Source organism: Plecotus auritus, assembly GCF_963455305.1.
Source record: "Plecotus auritus genome assembly, chromosome: 2".
NCBI classification, from domain to species: domain Eukaryota; kingdom Metazoa; phylum Chordata; class Mammalia; order Chiroptera; family Vespertilionidae; genus Plecotus; species Plecotus auritus.
Genome location: NC_137771.1, coordinates 118,973,172 through 118,982,352, shown reverse-complemented (window position 1 = coordinate 118,982,352; position 9,181 = coordinate 118,973,172).

Genomic DNA, 9,181 nt, shown 5'->3' with positions numbered 1-9,181 from the left:
CCCCTTTTCCCCTGAGAATTGTCAGTCCACTCCCTTTCTATGCCCCTGATTCTATTATATTCACAGTTTATTCTGTTCATCAGATTTTTTTATTCACTTGATTTTTAGATTCACTTGTTGATAGATATGTATTTGTTGTTCATAATTTTTATCTTTACCTTTTTTCTTCTTCTTCCTCTTAAAAAATACCTTTCAGCATTTCATATAATACTGGTTTGGTGGTGATGAACTCCTTTAGCTTTTTCTTCTCTGTGAAGCTCTTTATCTGACCTTCAATTCTGAATGATAGCTTTGCTGGGTAGAGTAATCTTGGTTGTAGGTTCTTGCTATTCATCACTTTGAATATTTCTTGCCACTCCCGTCTGGCCTGCATAGTTTCTGTTGAGAAATCAGCTGACAATCGTATGGGTGCTCCCTTGTAGGTAACTAGCTGTTTTTCTCTTGCTGCTTTTAATATTCTCTCTTTGACTTTTGCTCTTGGCATTTTAATTATGATGTGTCTTGGTGTGGTCCTCTTTGGATTCCTTTTGTTTGGGGTTCTGTGGGCTTCCTGGACTTGTAAGTCTATTTCTTTCACCAGGGGGGGAAGTGTTCTGTCATTATTTCTTCCAATAGGTTTTCAGTTTATTGCTCTCTCTCTTCTTCTGGCACCCCCATAATTTGGATGTTGGTACGCTTTAAGTTGTCCCAGAGGATTCCTACACTATCTTCAAGTTTTTGGATTCTTTTTTCTTTTTGCTTTTATGGTTGACTGTTTTTTGCTTCTTTGTATTTCAAATCTTTGACTTGATTCTTGCGATCCCCTAGTCTGCTGTTAGATCTCTGTATAATATTTTTTATTTCAATCAGTGTATGCTTAATTTTTAGTTGGTCCTTTTTCATATCCTTGAGAGTCTCACTAAATTTATCAGCCTTTTCTAGAAAATTCTTGAAAAACCATATAACCATGGTTTTGAACTCTATATCCAGTTGTTTGCTTTCCTCCATTTCTTTCATTTGTGATCTTTTTCTTTGTCTCCGCATTTTGGCTGCTTCCCTGAGTTGATAGAGTGGCTTTGTGTGCTAGGTGTCCTATAGGGCCCAGTGGCTTAGCCTCCCCAGTTACCTGACATGGACACTCTTGATGCACCCCTTTGTGGACTGTGTGCCCAGTCTTGTTGTAGTTAAGCCTTTTTTAAAAAAAATATATTTTATTTGATTTTTACAGAGAGGAAGGGAGAGGGATAGAGAGTTAGAAACATTGACGAGAGAGAAACATCGATCAGCTGCCTCCTGCACACGCCCCACTAGGGATGTGCTGCAACCAAGGCACATGCCTTTGACTGGAATCGAACCTGGGACCCTTCAGTCTGCAGGCCGACACTGTATCCACTGAGCCAAACCGGTTAGGACATGTAGTTAAGCCTTGATTGTTGTTGGTATCACTGGGAGGAATTGACCTCCAAGCCAATTGGCTGTGAGGATCAGCTGTGTCTACGCTGGGAGAACTTCTGTGCTGGAGACAAAACTTGCAAAAGCCTCTGTGCTCAGCTTGGATGGTGCAAAGTCTCAGGGCAGAGCAGACAGGATTAGTTTCCCATCAGCCCTGCCCTAATAGGCCCCTGTGTCTCAGTGTCCCATGGTAATCGCTGCAAGCACCTCTGAGAGAAAGCCACCCTCGAGTTTTGCCCGCTGCCAGACAGTCCAGTTTCTCCCCGAATGAGTCTGGATCCCCAGAGTCTCGCCCGGAACTGTAGTTCAGTGCAGTTGGGAGCTTTTGTCTCCCTCCCGCTTGAGAAAGCCAGCCGCGTACTCAGTTGCCTGCCCTCTCCACGTGCGCGCCTCGGTACCTCTTCCTTCCGCAGTTCCTCTGAGTCTCAGTGTGCTTTTCTCTTTCCTGATAGTTTAGTTTTACCCCGTATGAGTCTGGGTCCACAGAGTCTCACCCAGAACTGGAGTTCAGCGCAGTTGGGAGCTTTTGTCTCCCTCCCGCTTGAGAAAGCCAGCTGCGCACTCAGTTGCCAGTCCACTCCGTGCGCGTGTCTCAGTACCTCTGCCTCCTGCAGCTCCTCGGAGTCTCAGTGTGCTTTTCTCTTTCCTTCTAGTTGTAGAATTTCCACTGAGTTAGCTTTCCTGTGGTTCTGGATGATGTCCATTTTGTCTTTTAGTTGTAGTTTTGAAATTGTTGTGTGAGGCAGCAGTTTAGGTGTTTACCTATGCCGCCATCTTCGTTTCTCCCCAGATAATTCTTCTTGATGAGTACTGGAATGCAGTTCTTCTGTGCTGATAATTAAGGACTAGACTTGATTTAAAATCCAGTTATTAGAGTTCTGATTCAGAATGGAGTCATACTCCCATCACAGGTTATCTCTGCATGGGAATAGTAAAAAAGGTAGTAAGAGGCAGGGCCATGATTTCTCTCCACAATTTTTTTTGTTATGTTCTATGCCATTCAACATGATTTCCATCACTTTAGGCAGCAAAGATTTTTAAATGATTGCTACAAAACACCTACCATGGTTTTTTAAAAACAACAGCAAAATCAATATCAATTCAATGATGTACTCATAGATATTTTATTTTGTGCAAAGTAACTTCTAGTTTCAAATCAGTTTTTCAACTGCAAATTGAGCTCTAATTAGGAGGTCATGAAATCAATTTAGAAAGTCAATATTTAATTTTTTAATGAAATAAAATAGAAAATATTGGGGTATATCACATTTACTAAGAATAAGTATTGTTTTATAGAACTTTGAGTTTAGTTGGGTGTATGTGTGGTGTGTATTTTGTGGTGCACTTTTGAGTGAGTACAACACACTTCTTGTTGAGAATCCCAGGGAGGGAGAAAAAGTTGAGAAAACTGCCCTAGTTAACTGAATGAATTGATTGCAATACAGTCCTGGTTACTGCCCTATGCAAATATAGTGTTGTTGAATGTCTACCTAAAATGAGTTTGATTTTGGAGTGGTTTACAATGAATAAATAGCAAGATTAGTTTTACATTTTCAAACATTCATTGGAAAATGTATTTTTCTTCTCTAGAAAAAAAGATTTAAGGAAGTTTTTAAACAGTTGAATATAACGTAATAGAAAAAACACACACATGTAAGTAATAATGAGTGATAAAAATGATCTAGAAGGAGAAGTACATTTAGAAAGTCAAATAAAGCCAGGACCAAATATAGCAGTACTCAATAAAATTGTATACCCTAGAAAGTGGTAAGATAATGAGAAAGTGAAAAGAAACCCCTGACATCCAGAAGGGATTGATATACACAGCTAGACATCAATATTTTTTTTTTCTTTTCAAATTTTTATTAAGGTATTATATGTGTACATATCTTACCATTGCCCCCCACCCCCACCCCACTCCCATACATGCCCTCACCCCCCAATGTTTTGCATCCGTTGGTTACTCTTATATACATGCATATAAGTCCTTCAGTTGATCTCTTATTTCCCCCACCTCTCCCTAACCTTACCGCTGTAATTTGACAGTCTGTTTGATGCTTTACTGCCTCTGTAACTATCTTTTTGTTCATCAGTTTATAATGTTTTTCATTATCCCCAAATGAGTGGGATCATGTGGTATTTTTCTTTCATTGACTGGCTTATTTCACTTAGCATAATGTTCTCTAATTCCATCCAAGTGCCTACAAATGGTAGTAATTCCTTCTTTTTTACGGCAGCATAGTATTCCATTGTGTAGATGTACCATAGTTTTCTGATCCAGTCATCTGCTGATGGGCACCTAGGCTGTTTCCAAATCTTAGCTATTGTAAATTGTGCTGCTATGAACATAGAGGTGCATATATCCTTTCTGATTGGTGTTTCTGGTTTCTTAGGATATATTCCTAGGAGTGGGATTACTGGGTCAAATGGGAGTTCCATTTTCAGTTTTCTGAGGAAACTCCATACTGTTCTCCACAGTGGCTGCACCAGTCTGCATTCCCACCAGCAGTGCACGAGGGTTCCTTTTTATCCGCATCCTCGCCAACACTTGTCGTTTGTTGATTTGTTGATGATAGCCATTCTGACAGGTGTGAGATGGTATCGCATTGTTGTTTTGATTTGCATCTCTCGGATAATTAGTGACTTTGAGCATGTTTTCATGTGTCTCTTGGCCTTCCTTCTGTCTTCTTTCGAAAAGATTCTATTTAGGTCCGTTGCCCATTTTTTTATTGGATCCTTTATCTTCCTTTTATTAAGTTGTATAAGCTGCCTGTAGATGTTGGAAATTAAACCTTTATCAGTGATACCATTTGCAAATATGTTCTCCCATACAGTGGTCTTTCTTGTTGTTTTGTTGATGGTTTCTTTTGCTGTGCAAAAGCTTTTTATTTTGATGTAGTCACATTTGTTTATTTTCTCTTTGGCTTCCATTGCCCTAGGGGCAGTATCACTGAAAAAGTTCTTTTGGCATATGTCTGAGATTTTGCTGCCTGTGGATTCCTCTAGTATTTTTATGGTTTCCCGTCTTATATTTAAGTCCTGTACCCATTTTGAGTTTATTTTTGTGTATGGTGTAAGTTGGTGATCTAGTTTCATTTTTTTGCATGTATCTGTCCAATTTTCCCAACACCATTTATTAAAGAGACTGTCTTGACTCCATTGTATGCTCATGCCTCCTTTGTCAAATATTAAATGCGCATATTGGTTTGGGTCGATATCTGGATTCTCTATTCTATTCAATTGGTCTATATGTCTGTTCTTGTGCCAGTACTAGGCTGTTTTGAGAACAGTGGCTTTGTAATACAGCTTGAAATCTGGTACTGAGATTCCTCCTACTTTATTCTTCTTTCTCAGGATTGCTGTGGTTATTCAGGGTCTTTTTTTATTCCAGATGAATTTTTGGAGAGTTCTTTCTAGATCTGTGAATTATGCCATTGGTATTTTAATGGGGAGTGCATTGAATCTATAGATTGCTTTGGGTAGTATGAACATTTTAATGATGTTGATTCTACCAACCCATGAACATGGTATGTTCTTCCATCTGTTTACATCTTCCTCTATCTCTTTTTTCAGTGTCCTGTAGTTTTCCGTGTATAGATCTTTTACATCCTTGGTTAAGTTTATTCCTAAGTATCTTAATTTTTTTGGTGCGATGGAAAATGGGATTGCTTTTTTAGTCTCTCTTTCTGTAAGTTCATTGTTGGTGTATAGAAATGCCATAGATTTCTTGGTGTTAATTTTGTATCCTGCTACATTGCCGAATTCATTTATTAAGTCTGTTAGTTTTTTGATGGAGTCTTTCGGGTTTTTTATGTACAATATCATGTCATCTGCAAATAAGGACAGCTTTACTTCTTCTTTTCCAATTTGGATGCCTTTTATTTCTTCTTCTTGTCTAATTGCAGTGGCTAATACTTCCAGTACTATGTCAAACAGGAGTGGTGAGAGTGGGCATCCCTGTCTTGTTCCTGTTCTTAGGGGAAATGGTTTTAGTTTTTGCCCATTGAGTATGATGTTAGCTGTGGGTTTATCATATATAGCTTTTATTATGTTGAGGTATGATCCTTCTATTCCCACCTTGTTGAGAGTTTTTATCAAGAAAGGGTGTTGGATTTTGTCAAATGCTTTTTCTGCATCAATTGATATGACTATGTGATTTTTATCTCTCAATTTGTTTATGTGATGTATCACATTTATTGATTTGTGGATATTGAACCATCCTTGCATTCCTGGGATAAATCCTACTTGGTCATGGTGTATGATCTTTCTGATGTACTGCTGGATCCTATTTGCTAGAATTTTATTGAGGATTTTGGCATCTACATTCATGAGGGATATTGGCCTGTAATTCTCCTTCATTGTGTTGTCTTTATCTGGTTTTGGTATTAGGGTGATGCTGGCTTCATAGAAGGAGCTTGGAAGTGTTCCTTCCTCTTGAATTTTTTGGAATAGTCTGAGGAGGATAGGTTTTAGTTCTTCCTTGAATGTTTGGTAGAACTCTCCTGTGAAGCCATCTGGCCCCGGGCTTTTGTTTGCTGGAAGCTCTTTGATGACTGCTTCAATTTCTTCCATAGTTACTGGCATGTTGAGATGTTTAGATTCTTCCTGATTGAGTTTTGGAAGGTTATATTTTTCTAGGAATATGTCCATTTCCTCCAGGTTGTCCAGTTTGTTGGAATAGAGTTGTTCGTAGTATTTTTTAACAATCCTTTGTATTTCGGCGGGATCTGTTGTTATTTCACCTCTTTCATTTCTCATCTTGTTTATTTGGGTCCTCTCTCTTTGCTTCTTGGTGAGCCTGGCTAGAGGTTCATCAATCTTGTTTATCCTTTCAAAGAACCAGCTCTTGGTTTTGTTGATCTTTTGTATGGTTTCTTTGGTCTCTATGTCGTTTATCTGTGCTCTGATCTTTATTATTTCCTTCCTTCTGCTTACACTGGGCTTTTCTTGTTGCTCTTTTTCTAACTCTTTGAGTTGTTGGGTTAGGTAATTTATTACCCCTGTTTCTTTTTTTTTGCAGTAGGCTTGTAGAGCTATGAACTTCCCTCTCAGGACTGCTTTCGCTGTGTCCCATAGATTTTGGATTGTAGTGTTTTCATTGTCATTTGTTGTCATGATGTTTTTTATTTCTTCTTTGATCTCTCTGGTAACCCAGTCATGGTTTAATAGCATTCTGTTTAGTCTCCATGTGTTTGATTTCTTTGGGTTGTTTTTATTGTAGTTGATTTCCAGTTTTATGCCACTGTAGTCTGAGAAGATGCTTGATATGATTTCTATCTTCTTGAATTTGAAGAGACTTTGCCTATGTCCCAACATATGGTCTATCTTTGAAAATGACCCATGTGCACTTGAGAAGAATGTATATTCTGTGGCTTTGGGGTGAAATGTTCTGAAGATGTCAATTAATTCCATCTGGTCTAGTGAGTCATTTAGGATTGATGTTTCTTTGCTGATGTTTTGTTTAGAGGATTTGTCCAGTGGTGATAGTGGGGTATTAAAGTCCCCTACTATGATTGTATTGCTGTCAATCTCTCCCTTGATATCCTCCAGGAGTTTTTTTTATGTATTTGGGTGCTCCTGTATTGGGTGCATATATGTTTATCAGAGTTATTTCTTCTTGTTGGATTGCTCCCTTTAGTATTATGAAATGGCCTTCCTTATCTCTTGTTATGTCCTTCACTTTGAGATCTAATTTGTCAGAAATAAGTATTGCTACCCCAGCTTTTTTTTCAGTTCCATTTGCCTGGAAAACCTTTTTCCATCCCTTCACCCTCAGTCTGTGTGCGTCTTTTTTTCTGAGGTGGGTTTCTTGTAGACAGCAGATATATGGGTCGTGTTTTCTTATCCAATCCGTTACCCTATGTCTTTTGATTGGGGCATTTAATCCATTTACATTTAAAGTTATTATTGATAGGTACTTATTTGTCGCCATTCCTATTCTTTACCCCTGTGTTACTTCTTTGCTTCCTGTTTCTTTCTTTCTTTCTTTCTTTTTTTTTACAGCAGACCCTTTAGCATTTCTTGCATTGCTGGTTTGGTGGTAATAAATTCCCTTAGTCCTTTTTTGTCTGTGAAGCTCCTGATTTCACCTTCAATTTTGATTGTCAGCCTTGCTGGGTACAGTATTCTTGGATTCAGACCCTTCCTTTGCATGACTTTGTATATTTCATTCCATTCCCTTCTGGCCTGATGAGTTTCTGTTGAGAAATCAGTTGCTAGTCTGATGGGGGTTCCTTTGTATGTAACTTTATGTCTCTCTCTTGCTGCTTTTAAGATTCTTACTTTGTCATTGGTGTTTGCCAATTTAATTATAATGTGCCTTGGTGTCGGTCTTTTGGGGTTCATTTTGCTTGGGACTCTGTGAGCTTCTTGGATTTGTGTGGGTTTTTTCTTCCCTATATCTGGGAAATTTTCTGTCATTATTTCTTCAAACAGGTTTTCTATTCCTTGCTCAGCTTCCTTTCCTTCTGGAACCCCTATTATGCGGATGTTGTTTTGTTTCGTGTTGTCCCAAAGTTCCCTTAGACTCTCCTCCTGCCTTTTAATTTTTTTTTCTAGAAGTTGCTTTTCTTGGGTATTTTTTTCCATCTTGTCTTCTAGCTCACTGATGCGGTCCTCTGCTTCTTCTAGTCTACTCTTGATGCTTTCTATTGAGTTCTTTATGGCAGCGATGTCATTTTTCATTTCTTCTTGGTTCTTCTTCATTTCCTCTTGGTTCTTGCTCATATTGTCGAATTTGTCTTCCATTCTTTTCAGCCACCTTATGACCATTTCTCTGAATTCTTTTTCTGGAAGGTTGCTTGCCTCCATTTCGTTTACTTCCTTTTCTGGTGATGCCTGCTTTTCTTTCATATGCGGGCTGCTTCTTTGTCTCCCCATGCTCTCTCTTCTCTGGGTGTCTGGTTATGTAGTTCTCTCTCTCCTGGGTTGATTTAAAGGCACAAAATACAGCACTACCAGGTACAACTCACAAGGCACTGAACAGGAATGTATTCACGATATTAATAACCTCCAATAAAGGTGACCACCAGAGAAAGGCAAATTAGGTGATAGGAGAGAAAGAAGAAGAGGAAAAAGGAAAGAAAGAAAGAAAGAAAGAAAGAAAAAAAGAAAAAAGGAGTGTGAAAATGAAATTGGGAAAAGGGAAAGTAAAGAGAAAAAAAAAAAGTAAGAGAGACAAGAAAGTGACTAAGAGAGAAAGGGGAACAGACTATATATATTGGGGATAAAACTCCAATAGAACAATCACTAATCCCAGAAAATGCCAGCAACAAGTGCCTGGGGATTAGTACAAACTACCACACCAACTAATATGGAGTGAGTCAAGGGAAAGCTGAAGCACAAAACAAACAAAAAAATAAACAAAAGAAGAATAAGCAAAACCATCTGACAAAAAAGCATAAAAATTGGATATAATCTACATTCAAGCAAACAACAACAAAAGGACAGAGAGAAGGACAAGTTTATGGATAGCTCAGACAGCGAAAGGAGAGGTGTATGTGGACTTGGAATAGAGGATTGGAGATTAGATATGTAAGTAGGGTGAAATTTTAACAAGGGGTAAACAGAAAGAATAGGGAAAATCTAAAGCAGTAAAAGGGTAATATAAACAGGACACTGAAAAGGGGGAGGTTAGGAAGAGAGTGATGGCCTAAAGGTAGAGTTGAGATAGAGTAAAACGATGCTAAAGGAAAGATAAAAATAGAATGTAGAACCCTAATCCCAAAATAAAATGAAGAGAAAATAAAAT